Here is a 23,253-nt window from a genome sequence, read left to right on the forward strand (position 1 = left end):
CCATGCAGGGGTGACAGACATAAAAATAATACTTGTGCCCTGAGTTCGAACTAACGGGCATTGTGGGAGGAAGCAGGTCTCAATTTATCTTTGGACTGTGTCCCTGCTTTGGTACGCGGCAGCGTTTCTTCTTTTGTTTTCATTCGTGTCTGCCCAAAGATTTGCTTCAAAGAAGTTAGATCAGGGCGTGGAACTCTTTTTCTTGCCAAGGAGTTAGTTAGGCGCCCTAAGAGCAGGAAGCCGGAACCAAGGGCCTGAATATTCGTTAACAGAGGCTCAAGTAGGTTTGATTTGCTGTGGAAAGTGCAGTGGGAGGAGAGGGTTGAGTGAACCCTTGTAGAAAGCATTGCTATGCACCAGGTAGGCGCGGATACCTCATTTAACCCTTCAGGCTGTTGTTAACCTTTATTTTCCAGAGCAGGAAACCGTAGCAGGCACCCGACCTTTGTAAGCCCTCAGACCTTAGCACAACTGACTCCATGATGGAAGTACCATTCAGGCTGTAAAACTCAACACACAGAGAGCACCATCTGCCAAAATGAACATAAAGGTCTAATCCATCAAAATCCACAGTTCTTCAAAAGTCTCTAAGTGCGCTAACCTTGCCTTTTGGCTTCTGTCATTCAGCTTCTACCTAGTTTTGTAAATTGAAGTATGCCAACTCCGAACCATTTTTGAGCTTAAAAGCTCACCCAGAGAATGGTTCCCTGCTGCACTGGGATAGCTACCCAGTGTAATAACGCTAGTAGTAATCGGTATGAACCATCTTCTCTAGTGGATACTCCACAACAAAACCAAATCCAGGGAGATTAAATAATTTTCGTAATGACACATAGTGGCACACTCTGGTTTAAACTCTGGCCACTTGGGAACCAGGTATATAATGTGCCCCCCCCCAAGAAGTAGGAATTATTGCAGAGATGTTGAGGGGGCTTGAGCTGGGAGGGGCTGGATAACTACTACTGCAGGAAGTAGATGCCAGGAGATAATGGTGGCTGGAATCACCTCTAGAGTCACCTGGCTGGAGACACCTGGTGTTCACCTTTTGCCTTGGGTTCTTACTCCAGCTGTGGTGAAGAGACCGCCAGTGTTCTTGGCGAATCTGTGGTAGAGAGGGAGATCCAGATGGATCCAAAAGCCTGCATACCGAGGTCTTGTTCTGCTAGTTAGAAAGAGAGAATTTCAATGCCAAAGACACCCTACTGTCCTTCGGATGGATTCCAAGATTATCTCTCCTATTTTTTTCTTTTGTAAAGTTCAAAAGATTGTCAAAAGCACACAAATGACAGAGAAAATTGAAAATATCAGGTAATAAACATCAGCATGAGAAAGTCAGACATTTCCAAAGTATCTGGTAATTCTTGTGAAAAATATTGAGTGGATGCTGTCAATTCCTCTCCTCAACATTATCTGATTCTTTTTCTCCTTCTCCACCACAGCCTGGCAATTGTACTTAAGTCAAGAAAATTTGGTGAATATATACATAAAGTTGCAAAACAAAACAAACAAAAACATCTGTTAAAACCATGTCTCAATATGTAGCCCATGATGTTCCTTAATTTATAGTCATGCTGCCTCAGCCTCCCAAATGCTGCCGCCACATCTTGTTTAAAGTTGAATTAATTTTTCTTCCTTATTCTAAGACAGGGTCTTGCTGTGAAGTCCTAACTGGCCTGGTACTGGTCATGTAGTCCAGGTTAGCCATGAACTCGAGGCAAACATCTTGCCTTGGCTTCCCCATTGCTGGGATTATAAGCATATGCCTCCTGTCTGGCAAAAGTTGGTTTCTTTACAAACTACTAGCTGGGCAGTGGTGGTGTACACAACTTTAATTCCAGCACTTGGAGGCAAACGCAGATGGACCTCTGAGTACGAGGCCAGCCTGGTCTACTGAGAGAGTTCGAGGACAGCCAGGGCTGCACAGGGACACCCTGTCTTGAACAAAAATTAATAAGAAAATATGTTAGAAAATGATGCTAATCTTAAAATATGTCTGCTAGGTTTTGAAGTTTTAAATCTTTGGGCAATAAAATAGAACTCCGACTTGCAGGTGTAACACTGGATAATGATACACAGAGGACTCCTATTCAGGTGGACTGGATTCAAAGGGGAAAGGAGCCATGGCAATAAGTAGGAAGCAACTTAGTTTTGTTTTTGGAGGTTTTTAATTTTTTAAAATTACATTATAAGTTGTAGGGTACACAGAGTGTGGTATGCCTGCCAAAGTCAAAGCAGGCAGTAAGTGCATGTACCTGCTAAGCTGTCTTGTCAGCTCCAACATGCAACTTCATTTAGATCTCTACTGCAGGTTGCAGGGTCTAAATCAAGGAAGCCTCCCTCCACAGTATAGGAGACTCGGGGAAAAAACTGAGTTGTTCTTACTTGTGAAGTTATATTTTTATTATGATGTGGACATGGAATTCTGCTTCTGTAAATCTCTTTGTACTCCATACTTGTCCTTTGCCAGTGTTTTGAAACATATGAGTTCTTTGTTTAGGAAGCTGCTAAGCACTAAAATTAGAGTTTGACAATTGTTGATGAAAGATTTCCTATCAAAGAGTTGAGCAAAATGGCAAAGCAGCTTGTGGGGACTCACACTTTTGGTCAAGCATTTGAGAGGCTGAGGCAGGAAGGTTATACAAAGACTCAGTTTCTTTCTGTCTGTCTACTGATCTATCTATCTATCTATCTATCTATCTATCCATCCATCCATCTATCATCTATCTATCAATCTATCCATCCATCCATCATCTATCTATCCATCCATCTATCATCTATCTATCTATCTATCTATCTATCTATCTATCTATCTATCTATCTATCATCTATCTATCCATCTATTATCTATCTATCTATATATCTACCTATCATCTATCTATTTATTATCTATCATCTATCTATCTATCTATCTATCTATCTATCTATCTATCTATCTATCATGTATCTATCCATCTATCTACCAATTATCTATCTATCATCATCATCTATCATCTATCTACCTATCTACCTACCTATCTACCTACCTATCTATCTATCTATCTATCTATCTATCTATCTATCTATCTATCTACCTACCTATCTAACTTTTTGTCTGCCTATCATCTATCTGTCTACATCTCTCCTTCCTTGATGCCACGTGCCTCTGCATCACCACCGGCCTCCAGAACACCTGGGCCAAGTGAGTGAGTGGAAGCCTATGAGACACCTCCTCATAAAGTTGATTTATTCCGGGCATTTTGGGACAGAGTTGGAACGATGACTAACAACACTAGTCGTTAAGGAAATCCAAACCAAAACCATGATGGGGTGCTACCTCATACTTACCAAGATGGCTATTATTTCAAACCCCAAAAAGTAATACACACTGATTAGAATATGGAGAAAATGAAGCCCTTGTGAGCAAGTAGGAGACAGTCATGGGGCGGGGGGGGGGCAGCTGTTCTCCATCTTTAAATTTTTTTTTCCCGTTTTTGAGACAGGTTCTCACTTCATAGTCCTGACTGGCCTAGAACTTGGTATGTGGACCAGGTGGCCTCAGACTCAAAGATCTCCCTGTCCCTGACTCCTGAGTGCATTAAGGCATGTGCTACCATGTTTGTCTGTCTTAGTTTTGAGACAGGGTCTCACTGATTTGACTAGTCAGTCTGGTCATTGAAGATCAGGCATCCTCTTGTGTCTGCCTCCTCGGCATTGAAATTATGCAATTGCAGAAGTGCAGGAGATTTGAACTCAGGTCTCCATGATTTTGTCACAGAGCACCTTACTGACTGAGCCATCTCATCACCACATACTTCTTTTAGAGACAGGGTTTTACATAGCCTGGGTTTGACTGGAACTAAGAAGCAAAGACTGTAATTGAGCCACCAGTTTGGTTCTCTTCTTCTAATGGCTGAAGCTACTGGGGGCAGGCATTCAGCTACTTGAGCAATAGCCGCCAAACCCTTCTCCTATGTTGGCTGTAGTGGTAGTGACCTTGGAGCAAACCCCATGTCTTCCCCAAAGAAGGCAGAGATCAGAGCCCAGTTGGAATTATCCTGCTGTTCCCGAGTCCAGTAGACATGTGAGCCATGTTGCTGTTACTCTTGAAGTTAAGCAGGTGGTAATGGTATGTGTAGGGTGTGTGGGGGGGGGTGGGTATGTCTGTAGGGTATGTATGTGTGTGTGAGACACAACTGCTTTGATCCAACCATTTTTGTGGAGACTGTAGGAGCTGTCAGTTGTACAAGTACTTTTCTCAGGACTCCCCCAGATGTTGTCATGGGAACCTTGGCTGCTTTTAATATCCCATGGCTACCCAGAAAGACCTTGATTCATTTTCAAATGCCCAGTTGTTTATATACACAATAGAGCCTAACTTCCAGTGTGTGTGCCTGGATTCGTGTTTGTGCATGTTGGGGTGGAGGGATGGGTGGGTGGGGTAGCAATAAGATATAAAGGAGAAACCAGACCATGACAGGAGAAAAGGTTTAAGGAAGGGATGTGGGGAGATGGGCAATCGAATCAGGTGACGTGGTGGTGGTAAAGGGGCCCGAGCTGTAGGGAAAACATGGACAGAAGAGCAGTGGAGGAGGAGCAAACAAACCAAGTGTTTGTGAAAGATCCCAGCCCATAGGAAGGTATGTGTGCAGTGCACAGAGGAAAGTGGACCTCTGTGAGTGTGTGTGTATGTGTGTGTGTGTGTGTGTGTGTGTGTAGTGCACAGAGGAAGGTGGACCTCTGTGAGTGTGTGTGTGTGTGCAATGCACAGAGGAAGGTGGACCTCTGTGAGTGTGTGTGTGTGTGCAGTGCCAAAGGAGGACAGGGGGCGGGGTCAGTTACCTTGGACCTGGAGTTACAGGCATTTATGAGCTGCCTGCCATGTGAGTGTTAAGAACTCTGGTCCTCTGCAAGAGCAACTTGTGCTCTTAATTGCTGAGCCATCTTTCTGATCTCCTTCCCTGCAAGGTGTTTCTAGTGGGGCAGGAGTGTCACTGACACAGAGAAGCAAAGGGTCTCTGTGGCTAGTCCAGTGAGGTAGGATGAGGCTTGGAGACTGATTCTGCTCTTTCTTCTTTCTTTTTCAGACCAGGTCTCACAGGTCTCAGGGTGACCTTGAACTCCTGATCCACGCCTTCACGCCTTCCTCTACCTCTTGTGTGTTGGGATCACAGGAGAGTGTCACCAAGTCTGGTTTATGTGGTGCTGAGGGTCACACTCTGGGATGTGCATGCTAGGAAAGTGCTCTAGCAGGTGAGTCCATCTCCAGCCTGGAGCCCCTTCTGACTTCCATCAGAGCCAACCAAGCTACGGAGAAGCAAGATGAGACATTATATATCACGTGTGACAATGTAAGACATAGCTTGAAAGATGTGCACTGGCTGTGATAAAACACCATGACCAAGGCAGTTGCTTAGAGAAGGAAGTTTTATTTGGGGCTGACAGTTCCAGAGAGAAAGCGTCCATCTTGGCAAGGAGGTCTGGCATCAGGCACAGTGGCTGGAGCAGTCACTGAGAACTCACATGTCAAATCGAAAACAGGAAATAGAAAAACTGGGAATGGCACGAGTCTTTGGATTCTTAAAGCCAGTCCCCTTTGACACACTTCTTCCAGTAAGGTCCCATCTTCTAAACTTCCCCAAACAGCCACTAACAACTGGGGACCAAGTATTCAAATGCCTGAGGCATCTGGGGAACATCTCCTTCAAACCGCCATGTGCAGTTAAACTTTCTTTCTACTTATTCCTCTGTTTGTTGTGTTTGTACATATGTACATTCACATGCATGTGTGGGTGCCCGTGTGGTGGTCAGATGACAACTTGCAAGTGTAAATTTCTGAATGAAAAAAATTAATTAATTAAAAGAACAAAATACAAGATAAAAGACTTTTAAAGAATCAATATATACCTAAAGCAACTCTGTTGAAAATTGTTTCACAAGCTTTTGGTGGGAGGAGGGGGTTGAGAGAGGGTTTCTCTGTAGCTTTGGAGCCTGCCATGGAACTAGCTCTTGTAGACCAGGTTGGCCTACCTCTGTGTTATGAGTGATAGGATTAAAGACATGCACCACCACTGCCTGTGTACAGGCACTTTTGAAAACAAGTTTATTGCTATTTTTTACAAATCTTTGCACATGAGAATGAATGTTCTCTGCACGTATACAGGATATGGAATAATAGATATTTGTGAGCCTCTAAACTTGAATGTTGGTATTGGAATTCAGAATATATGAGGAACCACCTACAAAGACATTTTAGCCAATAAACCAAAATCTTTCATAGATTAACAGCAACAAGAAAAACAAAACCTCAGTAAATGAAGAAGCAAATAACCAATTCTTGGGAACATTATGCTGTGTATAGTAAATTGGAAGCATATAATGACTATATTTCAATGACGATTTCAAAAAATTTATAACAGAAAAGTTGATTACAAAGCTACAGTCACAGTGGAAACACTCAGAGTGATCAATGAGGTTATTAAAAAATAATTATGAAAAATAATTTAATATCTGCTTCCTGTCACAAGGATTATATCACAAGATACAGATTCTGCACTATCTACCTGCCCAATAACATGAACACCTGAGAAACTTTGGTAGTTCCTTTTGTCAACTAGAACTAAAGATCACTGAATCATATCATTGTGGCTGGTGAGAGCAGAAAGTTAGAAGCATTCTAATTATGTATTGCAAAAAGACAATCAACACCACTATAGTTCTACCACCTTTTAAAATATTTGAGACATTTATAAGAAAAACTTGAAAGTGGAATGCAATATTCAAAAATTTTAGAAAACGTATCATCGGTTTTCCAATCTATCTTCCCACTGCACACCGAAAGCATGACCCTGTGTGTAGACTCTAAAATGATATTACAAGCATAATATTCTACCATACGAGAGCTGCAGAGTCTCCCTCTTCCCAGAAAATCCATACTCACAGAGGCTCAGAGGACAAGGACCACTGGCCAGGTCACTACGCAGAACAACAGAAACATAGCCTGGCTCATGTTCCATCCAAATGTCAGCAGATATGCCAGCTCAACAGACCTTATATGAACACCCTACACTCACCATGGCATAGATTGTGGTCTTCCATACAAGTCATTACAAGAAAAGCAGCAAAGAATCATGAAAAGAACCACCTGTAAGCTAGCACACATTGTTATTCCTGCTTACTAAGCCTTCGCAGAGTCCATCACTGGCTAATACCACCCTGCTGGGCCTCAGAATATTATCAGCACCAATAATGGATGATCAGAGAGCAAATTACTAACATATAACAGAACTTTATGTTCTGCCCTTACAGACCAGGAGGCAGGGCCTTTGTGCAGAAAGTCTGTATTTTAGTACGGGTTTCATCAACGTTCCGAGAGCATATCCTGTTCCTCATCCAAACCACAGGGATGTCCTTTGTGTGGACATGCCATTAAACACTCAATGTGCAGTGTAGCCAACCCATCATATAATACCTGAGAAAACCTGCAGCCAAACACAGGTCACATTCACAACTATTGATAAAGTAAAGAAGGCCATAAATTAGAAGGCACTGGAGGGTCATAATAGGGCTTGGGGACAGAAAAGAAAATGTGGATATGATATAGTTATAATCTCAAGAAATTATTTTGAAAAGTTGAAACAGGATTTATGGCCATGGGCTCCATAATCTAGGGATTTGTAATAAAGCACATCAAAGATATCTAAATCTTTTAACTCAGGGTATATATCTAAAACCAGTAACAGTCCTGTTAGGCAGGGACACAACATTTAACTATGATCTATTTTGTTTGAACTATTGTAACTATAGCAATTGGGTTTCATAATAAGGTCAGTCAAGATTCTTCATTGCCTATTCTGTGGACACCAAGAAATGACCATCAGGACATTTATGGAGCATCAAAAATTAATTAACTAATTCCTAATTAGGCAATCAGTACATAGTTAAACATTGCTAATCTCAGTTACTGTTGAAATAGGAAAGTTCTCCTGTCTCTCCTTTTCTGTACTGTGAATCTACCAGCTTCAAACTTTGTCTATGCACTCAATTCATTCACAGATCCGTCTTTATCTACAATCACACAGGAAAAGTCAGAGAGACAAGAGGTCACTCATTAGCTGGTTTATTTTGGCTCTCATAGACCAGTCAAAGCCTAATCCTGAAATATAGCCAGCATTGTTTAAAGAAATTCGCAATTACAAAGCATCAGGAAACAATATGCCAGGATGGCAGAGCCTCCACCACACTCAAAAAAGCTCAGAGTTCAAGAGCCACTACCCAGGTCACCACAAAGAAGAACAGAACATGTCTGACTCCTGATTCATCCCTATCCAAGCAGTTCTGACAGCTCAGCCAAACTGCTCTTCCTGGTCTGAGGACAGTAGCTCATAGATTCAACATAGCATGGCTTGTGGTCCTCCAAACAGATCCTTAGAGCAAAACAAGAGAATCAGGAAACAACCTGTTTAATTATGTTTTTATATAGATTCTTGAATGCAAAGTTTGTGGTGTGTCACTACTCATTGCTAATGTCAACTACCGTCCCAGCAGGAAAACTTTCATACTCTTTCCTGCCCATCCATTTTTCCATTGTGACTATGTTTGCTTTACAGTTGCTCAGTGAACTAAATCTTACATCAGTCCTACTACACTTGTAAATTCACAATAAAATCTAGAGAAGTTGGAGTGTACTCATTCATTGATCTATTTCTCCTTTACACAGACCAGTCAAGGTCCATCCTGGTTGGAGTTGCAGGACTATCTTTCCAGCACTGGGTAGCAGAGGCAGAATTAGGTGTTCAAAGCAATTCCCAATTAGATATTGTGAGGTAAGCCTGAGTTACAGGAGACACTGATACAAACCAGTTGTTGTCGATCTTCCTAATGTTGTGACCATTTAAAAGAGTTCCTCCTGATGTGTTGAAACTCAACTAAAAACTTATTTTCATTGCTACTTCATAACTATATTTTTGCTACTGTTATGAATTATAATATAAAATATCCGTGCTTTCTGATGGTCTTAGGCCAGTCCTGTGATAGGATCATTTGATCACCCATAAGAAGCTGTGACCACAAAAGTTAAGAAACCCTGCTATAAACTGATATAAATAAACAAACAGCACTTAAGAAAAAAATGGAATGAAATTCTTAAACTAGAAAACATCGAAAAATATACCAGTAATGCATCTAAATTAAATAAATGCTAAAAATGACACCAATAAATGATGCTTTAAAATGATAAAAAAAATTATAATAGAACACTTATCTATCCTAAATTTGAAATGGAGTAGTCCCTTCCCTGAGAGAAAGAACGACATTAATAAGAGACTGTATGACTTTGTTCCACTAAACAGCACTGAATCATGTCATTGTGGCTGGTGATAGCAAAAAGTTAGAAGCATTATAATTATGTATTGCTAAAAAGACAATAAACATCACCATAATACTACCAGCTTTGAAACATTTATAAGACAAACCGGAAAGTGAATGCAATATTCAAAAATTCTAGAAACCACACCATCAATTTTCAAATCTCTCTTCCCACTGCACACCAAGAGCATGACTCTGTTTGTACACTGGACTGTGGTATTACAAGCATAATCTCCAGGCTTGCAGAGTCTCCCCTTCCACTCCCCACGGCCATCCAGGACACCGGGGGCATGGGCTCTGGTGGAGGGAGGGAGGGAGGGAGGGAGGGAGGGAGGGAGGGAGGAAGGAAGGAAGGAAGGAAGGAAGGAAGGAAGGAAGGAAGGAAGGACCCGGGCTGGAAGCCCGGGGATCCTGGGAGAACGAGTCCGTCACAGACTGGTACCGGACTACAGGAAAAATGGCCGCCGAGAGGAATCATGGTAGACGTAGTCCTGGACCGGGAATCGGGTCCAGGAGCCCCAGGGGCTACGGAGAGCGGCAGGGCCGTCCATGCAAGGCTCGGGGGAGTGTCCACGGTCCCGGACACGCACCGCGGGGACCACACACCCCGCCCCCGGCAACACAGTCACCCCGAGTCCTTAGGGCCCCTCCCCGGCCCTGGCAACGCACAACCCCCGGCACCACCAAACCCTAGCAATGCCCCACCCCTAGCCAAGCCTCAGCCATAGCCAGGCCATAACCACAGCCCCCCAGTCCCCCTAAGGGCCCGCTGACCCAGAGTGCCCGGTCACCCGGCCCCCACCCCCCGGCCGTGGCAACGCCCCACCTACCCAGAGCGCCAACCACCTCTACCAACGCCCCACCCCTAGCCCATTACAGAATTAGTGACCAGTATAATAAACCCTTTCCCTTATAGTGCAAATAAGTTGGAGGACACTCATCTATTTTCCTTCTCACTGACCACTTAAGACCCAGCCTTGCAGCGGTTACAAGAATTTCTTTCCAGCACTGAGACACAGAAGCAGGACTAAGTGTTCAAAACAATTCTAAACTACATAGTGTGAGAAAAGTTGGTCTATATAAACTCAAGGTCAGCCTGGTCTACAAAGCTAGTTTCAGGACAGCCAAAGCTACACAAAGAAACCTTGTCTTAAACAACAAAAATTTATTAATTTAGTTGTCTGTGATGTGCCCAACTATAATTCAGATACATTGGAGATAAGGTGGGCAAATAACGCTGATTTTCTACAAGATTCTAGTCTATACAGTGAGTTCCAGGACAGCCAGAGATTCATAATGAGGATATTTTTTAAACAAAAAGAAAAAAGAAAAAATTATAAATAAAAGTAATAAACATGATATTTTTGGTATGACTAATTTGGAACACTGATGAAGATATAAGGTGATTAATTTATCCTTGAGGTCCTAACAGGTTTAGATAGATGGCAAGGGATATAAACAACTAAGTTAACCCAGGCTTACAGAAAGTACTAGAAGGAAATCCCAAACAAAGGAACTCACTTCACCAATAAAAACTAAAGCAACAGATATCCTCACATCAGCAAAACCAAAGGAAGGGAAACACACAACAACTCCGACTGAAAAAGAACAGGAATTAACAACCACTGGTCATTAATAGCACTTAATATCAATGGTGTCAACTCACCTATAAAAGAAAAGAAAAAACCGTATGACCAACTCATTAGATGCTGAAAGAGCATTTGACAAAATATGATACCCCATCATGATAAAGGTCTTGGAGAGATCAGAGGTACAAGAAAGATATCTAAAAAATATAAAAGCACATGTCAGAATGGCTAAGTCCAAAAACACCAATGATAATAACATAAGCTGAAAAGGATGTGAAGTAACTGTTGGGAATGCAAACTTGTGCAACCACTTTATAAGTAACTATGGATGTTTCACAGAAAACTGGGAATCAAAGCACCCCAAGATCCAAAAATGCCACTATTGGAATTATAACAAAAAGACGTGCAATCATACTACAAAGATATATGTTCAACTATGTTCATAGAAGCATTTTTTTGTAATAGTCAGAACCTGGTAACACACTGAATACCCCTCAACTGAAGAATGGATAAAGAAAATGTGGAACATTCACATAGTTAGATTACTACTCAGTGGTAAAACAAAAAGATATGTTAAATTCTACATGCAAATGGATGGAACTAGAAAACACCATCCTGAGTCAGGTAACTCAGACCCAAAAAGATGAATATGGTATTATGTACTCAATGATAAGTGGATATTAGCTATAAAAAGAGGATATTGACCCTATAGTTCATGATCCTAGAAGCTAAGTAACAATGTGAACCCTAAGAAAAACATATAAATCCACTTGGAATTCAAAATATAAAAGATCAGCTGAAATAAAATGGGAACACAAGGATGGGGAAAAAGAAAGGTAGGAGAAGAGAAGGGGGAAAGGGGAGGGGTGAAGAGAACTTGAGGAAATGGGATCATTGAGATAGAGGAAGGTCAGAGATGAGAGCAAGGAAAGAGATATCTTGATAGAGGGAGCCATTATGAGGTTATCAAGAAACATGACTTTAGTAAATTCCTAGGAATCCACAAGGATGACCAGAGATAAGACCCTAAGCAATAGAGAAGGGGGGACCTGAGCTGGCCTTCTCTTGTAGTCAGAATGATGAATAACTTAAATATCACCAAAGAACACACATCCATCGAATGATGGAAGCAGAGGCAGAGACACACATCAAAGCTCTGGACTGATCTTTCAAAGTTCAATTGAAGAGTGGAAGGAGTGAGAATATGAGCAAAGAGGTCAAGACCATGATGGGCTCACCCACTGAAACAGTTTAACTGAGCTAATGGGAGCTAACCAACACCACTAAGACTGGGAAGGAACCAGCATAGGTCCAAACTATTCATTTGGAATGTGGTTGACAGTGATATGGCTCAGGAAGACTGATGGGTCACTGGGAGTGGAACCAGAATTTATCTCTACTGCTTCTACTGGCTTTTTGGGAAAGTATTCTCTTTAGATGGATACCTTGTTACATCCTACCTAGTAGAGAATGCCTTGGAACTTCCACAAAGCAATGTGCCTTACCTTCTGTAAGGATTGGATGGGTGGATGCTTGTTTCTTCCCAAGTGCTCAGACCTGAAATAATGACAAAGAAACCATATTATTAGTAATGCTGTTTTGTAACATGAACGGCCAACATTGAAACAATTCAAAGAGAGCATAACAACATTTAGTAACAAGATTCCCTGTGTATTTTCCATCTTTATGTGGCTTTACTGAACCTGTATTTCTTCTATTTTCACTTTTACTTAAAAAGACAGGTTCTCTGTGTAACTTTGTCCTGGAATAACTCTGAACGCTGTCCTTGAACTCAAAGAGATCTGAGTTAGCAGTGCTGAGATTAAAGGTGTGTGCTATCATGGAGACCTGTCTGTCCAGGCCTCCCAGGCATTGGGATTAAAGGTGTGTCCTGCCACACCTTGAAGTCACAAAGGTCAATCTTCCTCTGCCCCAAGTGAGACTGAAGTCTCACAACCGATCTACTTCTGGCTCCCAAGTGTTGGGATTAAAGGTGTGTACTACCACCACAACCAAGTACTCTTTTTTTTCCACTTTAAGAACTTTGAGCCAGGTGTACAGAGCTAGTTCCAGGACAGGCTCCAAAGCCACAGAGAAACCCTGTCTCGAAAAACCAAAAAAAAAAAAAAAAAAAAAAAACCTTTGACCTTTGCCATGCATATATTTTAAACATACCATAAACCATTTAGTGGTTTTCTTCAGCTTTGAATCTCTCTTTACTGTATATATCAGCTGGATCTAGCACATTCCTTAGCTTTCTGTGATGCTAGCCTTGTGGCTGAGGTACCAGCCAGAGCAGCCTTCATTGCCACAACTCTACAGTGTTTCAAATTTCCAGACAGCAAGAAAGCAGCAGCATTCTGCTCACAGACCATAATCACTTGCTTTCTTAGTCAGAATGCCTGCCTGAAAGAATCAGAGTTTGCCCTGGCAGGAAGGAATAGAAAGCAAGCATATTAAAATGGTGCAGCTTTTTTTCTGCTGCAGCTGAAAACCGAGAAGCACATGTTCAGGTTTTCATCAACACCATTTAAGTGTTTCAAAGCAAGACCTCTTAAAGAGCTTCAGGGTTTGGCAGCTAAAACTGAGTCAGGAAGCTTCTCTTGGATGAGAGAGCTTGCTTGCCTCTAGGAAGCAGAACCAAGAAATTGCTGCTACCAAGAAAACATGCTAACTATATTCGTTCCAAACTTTATCAGGCTTTCTGTAGTTGCAGTTTACACCATAGACGCCATTCTGTAACATGGCAGGGACCTGCATGTTGGGATTTCTTCACTGCCCAGTTCCCCACAACTGGCAAACCCTAAGGAAAATCACACAAAGATCTACATAATATATAAAACTGATTGGTAAATTAGCCATGTGGCTCAGTACCTTTCACAGCAGGGCAGATCACATGTTGCTTCTTAGGAGTCTGGGCAGGAGTATGGGAAGAGCTTCCTTCTTCCCAGAATACTCCTGTCCTCATCACCACACCTCTACTTCCTATCTGGTTGACCCACCTATACTTCCTGCCTGGCCAATCAGCGTTTATTTAAAGTATGATTGACAGAATTCAGACAATTCTCATGCACCACTGTTTGGCATAAGCCTGTTTCTGGATAACTCACATCTAAGTGGTGGTGCACATCTTTACTACCAGCACTTAGGAGGCAGACACAGGCAGATCTCTGTGAGTTCAAAGCCACAGAAACCCAAAACTCAAAAAAAAAAGACCTTAAAACAAAGGTATAGCAATCAGGAACGGGATAAATATTAAGGATAAATATAAAAGTATTTAGGATAAGTATTTATAAAAATATTTAGGATAAAAATATTTAGGATAAATATTTATAAAAATATTTAAAAAATGGAATTTAATTTAGTATCCTGGAACTAAACATCAATGAAGAATACCATTACAACTGGTGGTAACAGAAAGTTAGAACAGTTTAATCATGCATTGCTAAATCAACAGCACTGTAGTTCTACCAGCTATTAAACTATTTTAAACATTTATAAGACAAACTTGAAAGGAGACTGTAATATTTAGAACTTCATAGAAACCATATTGTCAGTTTTACAGTCTATCTTCGAACTGCACACAAAAAGCATGACTCTGTTTGTACACTGGACAGTGATATAACAAGCAGAATATCCTATCACACCAGGACTGCAGCTCCCCTTAATAGACCTGGATAGAGGTGGGTGGTCCTTGGACCTCCCACAGGGCAGGGAAACCTGATTGCTCTTTGGGCTGAGGAGGGAGGAAGACTTGATTGGGGGGGGTAGGAGGTGGTGGGGGGAAGAGGCAGAAATCTTTAATAATTAAATTAATTTAATTAATTAATTAATAAAAATAAAATAAAAAATTTTATTAAAAGCAAAAAAAAAAACAATTACGCAATCCTACTTCACAGTTTAGCAGACGAGTGCTACTCTATACAGGAGAAACCATTTACAAGCTCCACCATTTGCAGCTCCAGGCAATCTGCTCCCTGCAGACACAGCCCATGCCGTGAATTTTTTCAGAGGCTGCAAGCAGGGTGTTGCAAGGATCACTTAGGACTACTTAGAAATAGGCAGGAACACACTAAACTCTGACTGTCCACTGGCTCCCACCCAGCCAGGAAAAGACGCACCACACAACAGCCACAACTCAACCTAGTTTGGGAACAGCGACCCCCGACTTCACCCGCCAAGCCAAGCCACTCCTCTGCACATGGGGAGAGCTGCCACGTGCACAAAGACCGGCCATTACTCCCCACCTGGGGACTTTGGCACCTCACTCACCTTAGCCCACCGCTCCTCCCATCTGTGGAGAACAAACACTAACCGTGGTGCAGCTGCCTAGCTGATAAACTCTCTCTCCCTACAGGCGCAGTGCATGGAAGAGGATGTGGTTTCTTCGGGAAGCACTAAACCGGAAGCCTGGCTCCTGGAAGAACCCTCCCATTTGACTGTAGGGTCGGCTGGAGGCTCTCATTGGTTAGTGAGGTCAGAGTGACAAAAGCAGTTGAGCAGAAAGAGACACGGCACAGCATTCGCAGCACTGGCTGCTAATCTAAGGACAGACCTAGCCCAAATTGACTGGAGGTTTCAGTCAAATTCAACAGAAAGTCTCTGGCAAATGTAAATAAATGGGTTCGGTTAAAAAGGAAGTATACAAATTCAGAAAGGAGCTAACATATTAATCATGCATGAAAGGTTTGGCTCCTCAAAGCAGCATACTGCTGGCACTGTTTTCTCTAGAGGAATATAAATTTAAAATAAAACTAAAACTTCAAGTGGACAACTTTTTCTATATCTTCTTAAAAGGGAGCAGATATTAAGCTAAAATGATAGTCATTTCTCAAAGCTTAATCAGGCTTTTGTTTAATTAAGAAGGGCACAGAGACTATACTGCTTGCCTATTGTTTATTGATATCTAAATTTTTTACATTCCAAAATTTCTAAAATTCCTACTGAAAAGATGGTACTTTTCCAAGAAATATATAACTTACTCAATTATATTGGTACTGACTTTTTGACATGGAAGGTTACATGCTAAGATTTTCTCTGAGATATAATTACAAAGAACACATTATTTCATATATTTAGTACAAAAAGATTCATTCTTGATATAGTAATTATATCAGATGAGTCATAAATATTTTAACCAAAATAATGACAAAGAAAGCCTGAGGATAAGCTAATAATGTCAATACTGACTATTATCAAAATGTTCTCCAGGACCTGATTAGTAGAGAACCTCAGAAATGCCCAAAGTCTCCTGCACAATGAGTGACAGATCAGGGATGTGGAAAGGAATGCTGAGGACATGCCATGTCATCTGTTGAGACGAATTGTTAGGGTTCTGCCTGGGAGATGCAGGGAACCAATCCTAAACTATACCACTCCTACAGCAGCACCCTGAAGTCTTCCCCAACCATCACCACCCAAGTTGTCATCTCCATAGAACCATTTGACAGTATGGTCATAAGAAAACTGTACAAAATTTCAAAAATAGTTATCAAATTAATAAAGCCATGCAATGCACATGTATGTATTAGTGAGAAAAATATGATGGTGCTATCATTGAATTTTACAGAAAAAGTACAAGCCATATCAAAAAAATTCTTGCCATGTTTATTTTTGATGAAAACTTGATGAATGTTCTGACTCAAAATGTGTAATAGAAGACTATATAAAAATAACCTTAGCAAGAGAAGATAGTTGTTTCTTAAGACAGGAAGATATTAAGTCAGTGGTAAAGTCTTCTTAAAGATAAAAAACAAGGTAAAAAGAAAGTGAGCAGATTTTCTATGTCCATCTCCTTTGATCAACCAGGCCCTGCACAGCTGACAAACCACCCAGGACACACGCTTTTCAACTCATGTCTTAATTTCCTTCTGTGCATGGGCTTGGAAGAACAGAAACAAGAATAAGAGCAAGCCCTTCATGTGATTGTGCAGTTACAGGTAGTTAACTCCTTCCCTGTCCCCGCTTTCCCTTCATAATGTTCCTACGAGAAACATGTAGACCAGTTCTATAATTTGGGAAGTTCTGAGTCAAGGTGTCCACAGAATAGAATTTCACGCTTCCATGGTGTGCATGTGCACACATACAGTTTTCTGCACACTGAGCTTACAAGCTATTGGTTTCTCATAATCATTCTCTAGTTAGTTAAGAAAGTTTTGGGTTTTTTTTTTTTTAAGTTAGGTGATCTTGTTCCTTCAGCAGATCCAAGCCTCACCCTGGTCCAGCTGAAACAGTCACTGGTAGACAGGTTATGAAAGCATAGGTAAGGTTTTTACTTTCCCTAGTTGCTCTGAAAACAAACCCTGGTTATAATCTAGGACATAGACGAGTGGTTACCAGCCTTCCTAATGCTGTGACCCTTTAATACAGTTCCTCATGCTCTGGTGACTCCCAACCATAAAATTATTTTCATTGCTACTTCATAAATGATTTTGCTAGTGTTATGAGTCATAAGTAAATATTTTTGTTTTCCAGTGGTCTTAGACACTTAGAATACCCCTGCAAAAGAGTTGTCCAAATTCTAAAGGAATCACAACCCACTAGTTGAGAACTGCTGACATAGCCACTTCTTCCAACACCTTTGGCTTTATAAAAAATCTCTTCTTCGCCAGGCGATGGTGGCGCATGCCTTTAATCCCAGCACTCGGGAGGCAGAGGCAGGCGGATCTCTGTGAGGTCGAGACCAACCTGGTCTACAAGAACTAGTTCCAGGACAGGCTCCAAAGACACAGAGAAACCCTGTCTCGAAAAAAATAAATAAATAAATAAATAAATAAAATTAAGATTAAAAAAATTAAATAATCTCTTCTTTTTGGGGCCCTCAGTTGCTTATGGGGTGAGTGTGAGTATATCCTCCACCTCCTGAAGTAGAAGCTTTGAAGTTTTCCACTATTGAGAGTGATGCTGGCTGTGGGAGAACTACATATGATTTACAAAGTAGGGAATTCATACACCAGCAGTTTTAGACTACTTGTGTGTAAGTCAATATCGTTCTCACATTTGCTACAATTTAATTATTTAGGTCACTAACTAGTTTATAAATAATCCTGACATTCAAGTCAAATTCTGTGACATGAAATCTGGAGCCCATGGTTTTACTTCATTCTTGTAGAAGGAGCAAGCAGACAACCTTATGAGGTAAACAAAACCTGATTAAGCCTGAAACACAGGCTCTTCACTCCTGGAGAAAATGACGGACATATTGAAAGACATGCATTCATCACACTTAAAGAAGGGAATGCAGAAGAAAACGTAGAAAGACATTTAATAGTTAATACTGGTAAATCTTAGGAATTTCAATGCTTTCCTAATTTTCAAACATAAGGTAAAATTTCCCCAAAAGAATGCAACCAAGGAAAACCACATTCAGTTATGTGTGCTCTTAGTGAAGCCTAATGTGGGTGAGCTTCTGAGTGGATTGTAATCAAAGATGCTCATTTACATCAGAAGATGAGTACCCCACATAGTTGCTAAGAAAAATACAGAGTAGGAAAAAGTAAGACTGTTTTATTCGTTTACTGTGTCAAACGATTTAATTGGGTTTTCTAACCAAACTGTGCACTGGCTGAAGTAAAAATTATGGGAAACATCAAGATAACACAAAATCCCCTGCTCCAGCTGCAGTACTATGTGCACTGAACCCCTGTGTCAGGCCCCAGGAGCATCCCTGTCACTTCCATCTGTGGTGGACACAAAAGGAGGTGGGTGACCTCTATGACCACATTTTCAACACATCTGAAAGCTAAGCACAGTCCTCTCCTGAAGATACATCCAACTGTTGGGTTTATGATCCTTTCCACCAGGGAAGGTGCAGAGAAGCTACTGTGGATTCAGATATGAAGAAAGGTATGTCTATATACAGAGGTTTCCACATAGAGATATAGGAGTGGGAGCATGATTAATAAAAACTCAGAGATAGGTATTAGGGTTCAACCTGAAGACCAGAAAAGCAAAGCAGTCAGTCACTGACTCTGAACTTAACCTCCGTCTGAAAATGGTGATGCTGCCTCTGGGAAGTCTCAGAATGAGACTGTGACTGAGAGCTGTCGCCTCCCTTTTTATAATCATCTCTAGTTCCGGGATTAAGGGCATGCACCACCACTGCTTGGTTTCTATGGTAAACTAGGATGGCTACTGATTAAAGGTGTATGTCATTGTAACTACTGGGATTTAAGGTGTATGTCATTGTAAATACTGGGATTAAAGTATGCTGCATAGTCAGTAAGACTGGCCAACATGGCTGTTTTACTTTTCCAAGCTTCAGGCAAGCTTTATTTTTTAAAATACAAATAAAACGACAATACAGAAGTTTGTCTTAAGACCTAAGAAATTAGCTAAATGTGAAAACTGAAATTCTACTAATGAGAACTAAAATAATTCTCATGCAGTAGTGTAAACTAACAGATCCGTGGTCTGCCTTCAGTTCCCCAGACCTGGTCAAGGGTAAGATATCCTTAGAGTTCACAATGGGAATTTTAATTTTGTGTTGGTTTTTATGATAAAATGTATGCATCACCCCATTGAGAAATACATCTAAATAACTACTTCTAAATGAAGCACAGACACACAAATTACTACCCAAAGCTCTAACTCTTTGAGTGCAAAGTATGTAACTTGGAGAGAAAATAGTTGGGAAAATAAGATAATACCTAATATAAAGATATGCTCACAGCAAGTTAAGGGCAGAGAACATACACTTACTAGGAATAGAAGTCAGTTAGCTATATAGCTGGCTCAGTGCATGGCATTCTGAAGGCCATTACATCAATTCTACACACCAACATAGCATTAAGCACTAAAGGGAACCGTGAATAGCAGTTCAGTTAGCACAAACAGTACCTGCAGCTTTATCCTGCAAGCTTACATTTTCACAGGTTGTGAAGGTTGCCCAGTTCTTTCATGGCCACTGTGCTTGGATAGCATTGCAGTATGGAACCTTTGGATATCGTATTTATATTTATAAATATCTTTAAATTGCAATTCAGTTAGCAATATCTATCATTTGTATGCAAGATTTTTATGTAGATTGTTTTACCACTATTAGTGGTGGTGCTCTAGAGCAGTGGATCTCCACCTTATTAAAGCTGTGACCCTTTAAAGTAGTTCCTTACGCTGTGGTGACCCCAGTCCATATTTCACGGTGTACTGAACAAAGCTTGTCTAAAGATTCTAGTGCAGAGCTAAACCACTAGAAGCCAGGGAGTGGGGGCTCACACCTTTGATCCCAGCAATAGGGAGGTAGATAGGACTAGACAGGACTATAAGGAGGGAGGAGTCAAGAGCACTGCAGTCTGAAGGTTTAGTGGAGACAGATACAGTCTGGAGATGCACCTCAGTTTGAGCCCTGGTAGAGGTAAAAAATCTGTAATGGCTGACACTCTGTTTCTCTGATCCTCAGCATTAACTCCCAGTATCTGACTCTCGGTTTTTATTATTAATAGCAATTAGAATTAATGCTACATCATTGCTACTTCATAACTGCAATTTTGCTACTGTTATGAATTGTAATCAAAATATCTGATATGCGGGATATCTGTTATGTCCCCTGTGAAAGGGTCATTCAGCCACAGGAGGTCATGACCCACGGGCTTAGAACCACGAGCTGGAATCTTGTAAAGCAGCCCTCTACCACTGAGTTAACCCACCTACCTTCCAGCAGCTTGTCCAAGCTGGTGACCTTCCGACTGCCATCTATGGTGTAGATTGTTCGGACGCCCTGAGGCAGGTTCACATTGTCAGACAGGAAGCAGGTCAGCTCTATGAGGAGCACATCAAAGGAATGAAAGCGATCATTGGAGATGGCAAAGACCAGGCCTCTGAAGTAACGGTCCCCATTCCGGTAGAAGCATGCCTTCTTGGCCTTCTTCTCTGAGTTTAAGTCCTGCAAATCCGAGGTGCAGTAGAAGTTGCAGTGAGCAATGTGCACCAGGCTGAGGAAGAGCCCATTGCCCTTGGGGCTAGAGATGCTGCTGGCCCCGGAGGAGCTGGGAGCACCTCTCCGCGACCCTGGCCGTGGCCTTCTGTCCCGTTCTTCCAAATTGCTCCAGCTCAATGCTCCTGGTGCTGGCCACCGCGGATGCTCAGAGATAGCTCTCCACAAATAAATTAATAAAGGAACGTCCCAACAGCCCCAGCCGCAGTGCGCCGTGATCTGGGTGCTCCGGCCTTAAAGCATTGGGACACCTGGTTCGAGCATGGCCATGCTTGCAGATGGACCCGCTCAGCAAGCTAAAAGCGGTTGCAGCTTGTAGCTGCCCAGCTCATTATCCCGCGCGCCCTCTTCGTCACCGCCGCGGAGCCCCACGCCCAACAAGCGCTTCCTTCGCCGGGTCACACCTCACAAATAGCGCGCGGGCAGCGGGCCAGGTACCACTAAGTTAAAAGGCAAGAGGATTGCCCAGGTTCGGATCCAGCCCGCGCTTGCTCTCCGGAGTGCAGAATGGAGGAAGGAAGCTGAGGGGGTGAGGTGGAGCGCGAGCATTGACGAGGCGCCTCGGGGCTATGTTGCGCGGCCTGGAGTCCTGGTCCACGGCCAGTGAGAGGCCAGGCTGACCGTGAGGATCCTCACCACAGCGCTGGGCCCCTGAGGGAAGAGCGCAGTCGCCTCCCACGGGCGCACGCTTGCGGGCATTCGCGCTCCCGGCAGCCTGGCAGAGCCTGGACCCAGGAGGACTCCTTCTGTCCCTCTTGCGATACCACAAACCACAGGGAAAGGGAGGTGGTGAGGAAGAGGGCAGCGCCCCACAACGAGCGGCTCGACCATTCTTAGAGGCCCCACCCACCTTGCTGCGTGAGCTACGTGCTCCCGGGCTTGGCAGCGCACCCCGAAACCGCCGGTGGGGGGGGGGGCGGGGCGGCGCTAGTATAACCAGACTAGCCAAAATAACTACAAAGGAAGGAGACTCAAGGGCAGCAAGCACATCCTTAATCCGGCTCTCCGGGGAGAACAGAAGTCAACCTAGGGCAGAAATACAAAAACATAGCACTAGGTTTAGACGTGATGTTTATTTTTTTATAAACAACCCATGCATTGTTTCATTTAGAGATCCTTTGGGGAGAAAATCCTTCACACTTTCTATGGAGATTAGCTAACGCGCTAGTTCCAGTAACTTTGAATGAATAAATGACTAGAAGTTATTGGTTGGGGGAAGGTCAATTTAATCAATTTGTTGAAAGCTTGCCATTTGACAGGCATTAATCAATCCCATCATTGGGGATGTACAGGCAGAGAATAGAACCCATGGGCTCTTCCCAAGGTGTTCAATCTGAACTCACAAAAATGGACTGACAAACATCTACCATGCAGAAATCTTTTCCTTAGCGGTGTGTGATTCACAATAAAAGCGTATTTAGTAATTTCACTTTGGCGTTGAATATCAAAGACATTTGGCCCTAATCTGACATATGAAATTAATGATTCAGCACCTGGTTCTTCAGTGGTGATGGGGAAACTGTCCTTTAAGGTAGGATGTCAAGAGCTGGAGTCCTGGAACCACGTGAAACAGGAATGGGTGGGAACACAATCTTCAGTACCATCAAAGCAAATCACTTTTCTTAAGGGATTTAATGAATATGATACAGATCAAGACCTTGCGGGCCACAACTTGAGAGCTCATGAAGGTAGAGGGAAAAATTGTTCCATGGTCATCAAAGATGACTCAGTAGGTAAGAGTACTTGCTGCCAAGTCTGATCACCTGGGTACAATGACCAGAACCCACGTGGTGGAAGGAAGGCATATATTCCTGCAAATTATCCTCTGCCCTCTGCATGCATGCCATGACATACAGTGCAGTAAATAAATGTAAAAGCTTTTGAAAGAAAAATTGTTCCTGCATTCCAGTTCTAATTCAAACAAATTGGGGGCAGGTAGGCTTTAAAAGAGACAACGACTAGTTAATCTGGATTGCTTTATGAATTAAAATTTATAGAACCATAACAGATTTTCCTCTTTCACGAAATTGTAGAATTTCTTTACTAAGAGGTTTAAAATTAGCATTTCGCTTGTTGGGATTTTCCCCTTCTCAGAAACACAGTCTGACATGCTAATTGTTCACCTGCTGTAGACTGTCTGGCAATTAGGTCACTTTCTGAAAACTGGCAAGTTGACTTTATTTCTCTCTTGGTTGTGAATTTTCTCTGTCCTGCTTTGTAACTCCCCTTAGTCTAGCATTTACTTGAATAAAAAATTGGGGGAAATATTTCAAATACATTTCCATTTCTCAGTTACAGGCAATTTAAGAAATTACATCTCAAAATATTCCCTCTATCATATTGGATGACTCCTTTCTGTTCTTAGTAAGGAATTTATAATCATAGACTATC

General features: G+C 42.0%; 1 protein-coding gene across 2 annotated transcripts in view; it reads right to left on the minus strand.

Annotated features, from left to right (window-relative positions):
* Positions 1-21,675, minus strand: part of LOC130865851 (dicarboxylate carrier SLC25A8) — a 28,209-nt gene extending 6,534 nt beyond the window's left edge. Inside the window, exons 1-2 of one of the 2 annotated variants that reach the window (XM_057756918.1) lie at positions 20,580-21,675; positions 12,437-12,488 (exon numbers count right to left, since the gene is read on the minus strand). The gene's annotated coding sequence lies outside the window, so the exon portion shown is untranslated. Of the gene's footprint in view, positions 1-12,436; positions 12,489-15,203; positions 15,316-20,579 lie in introns of those variants that run through there. The other variant, XM_057756919.1, reaches the window with a different exon arrangement.
* Positions 21,676-23,253: the final 1,578 nt, after the last annotated feature.

The sequence above is a fragment of the Chionomys nivalis genome, chromosome 24 (genome assembly GCF_950005125.1).
Source record: "Chionomys nivalis chromosome 24, mChiNiv1.1, whole genome shotgun sequence".
In the NCBI taxonomy this organism is placed as follows: Eukaryota; Metazoa; Chordata; class Mammalia; order Rodentia; family Cricetidae; genus Chionomys; species Chionomys nivalis.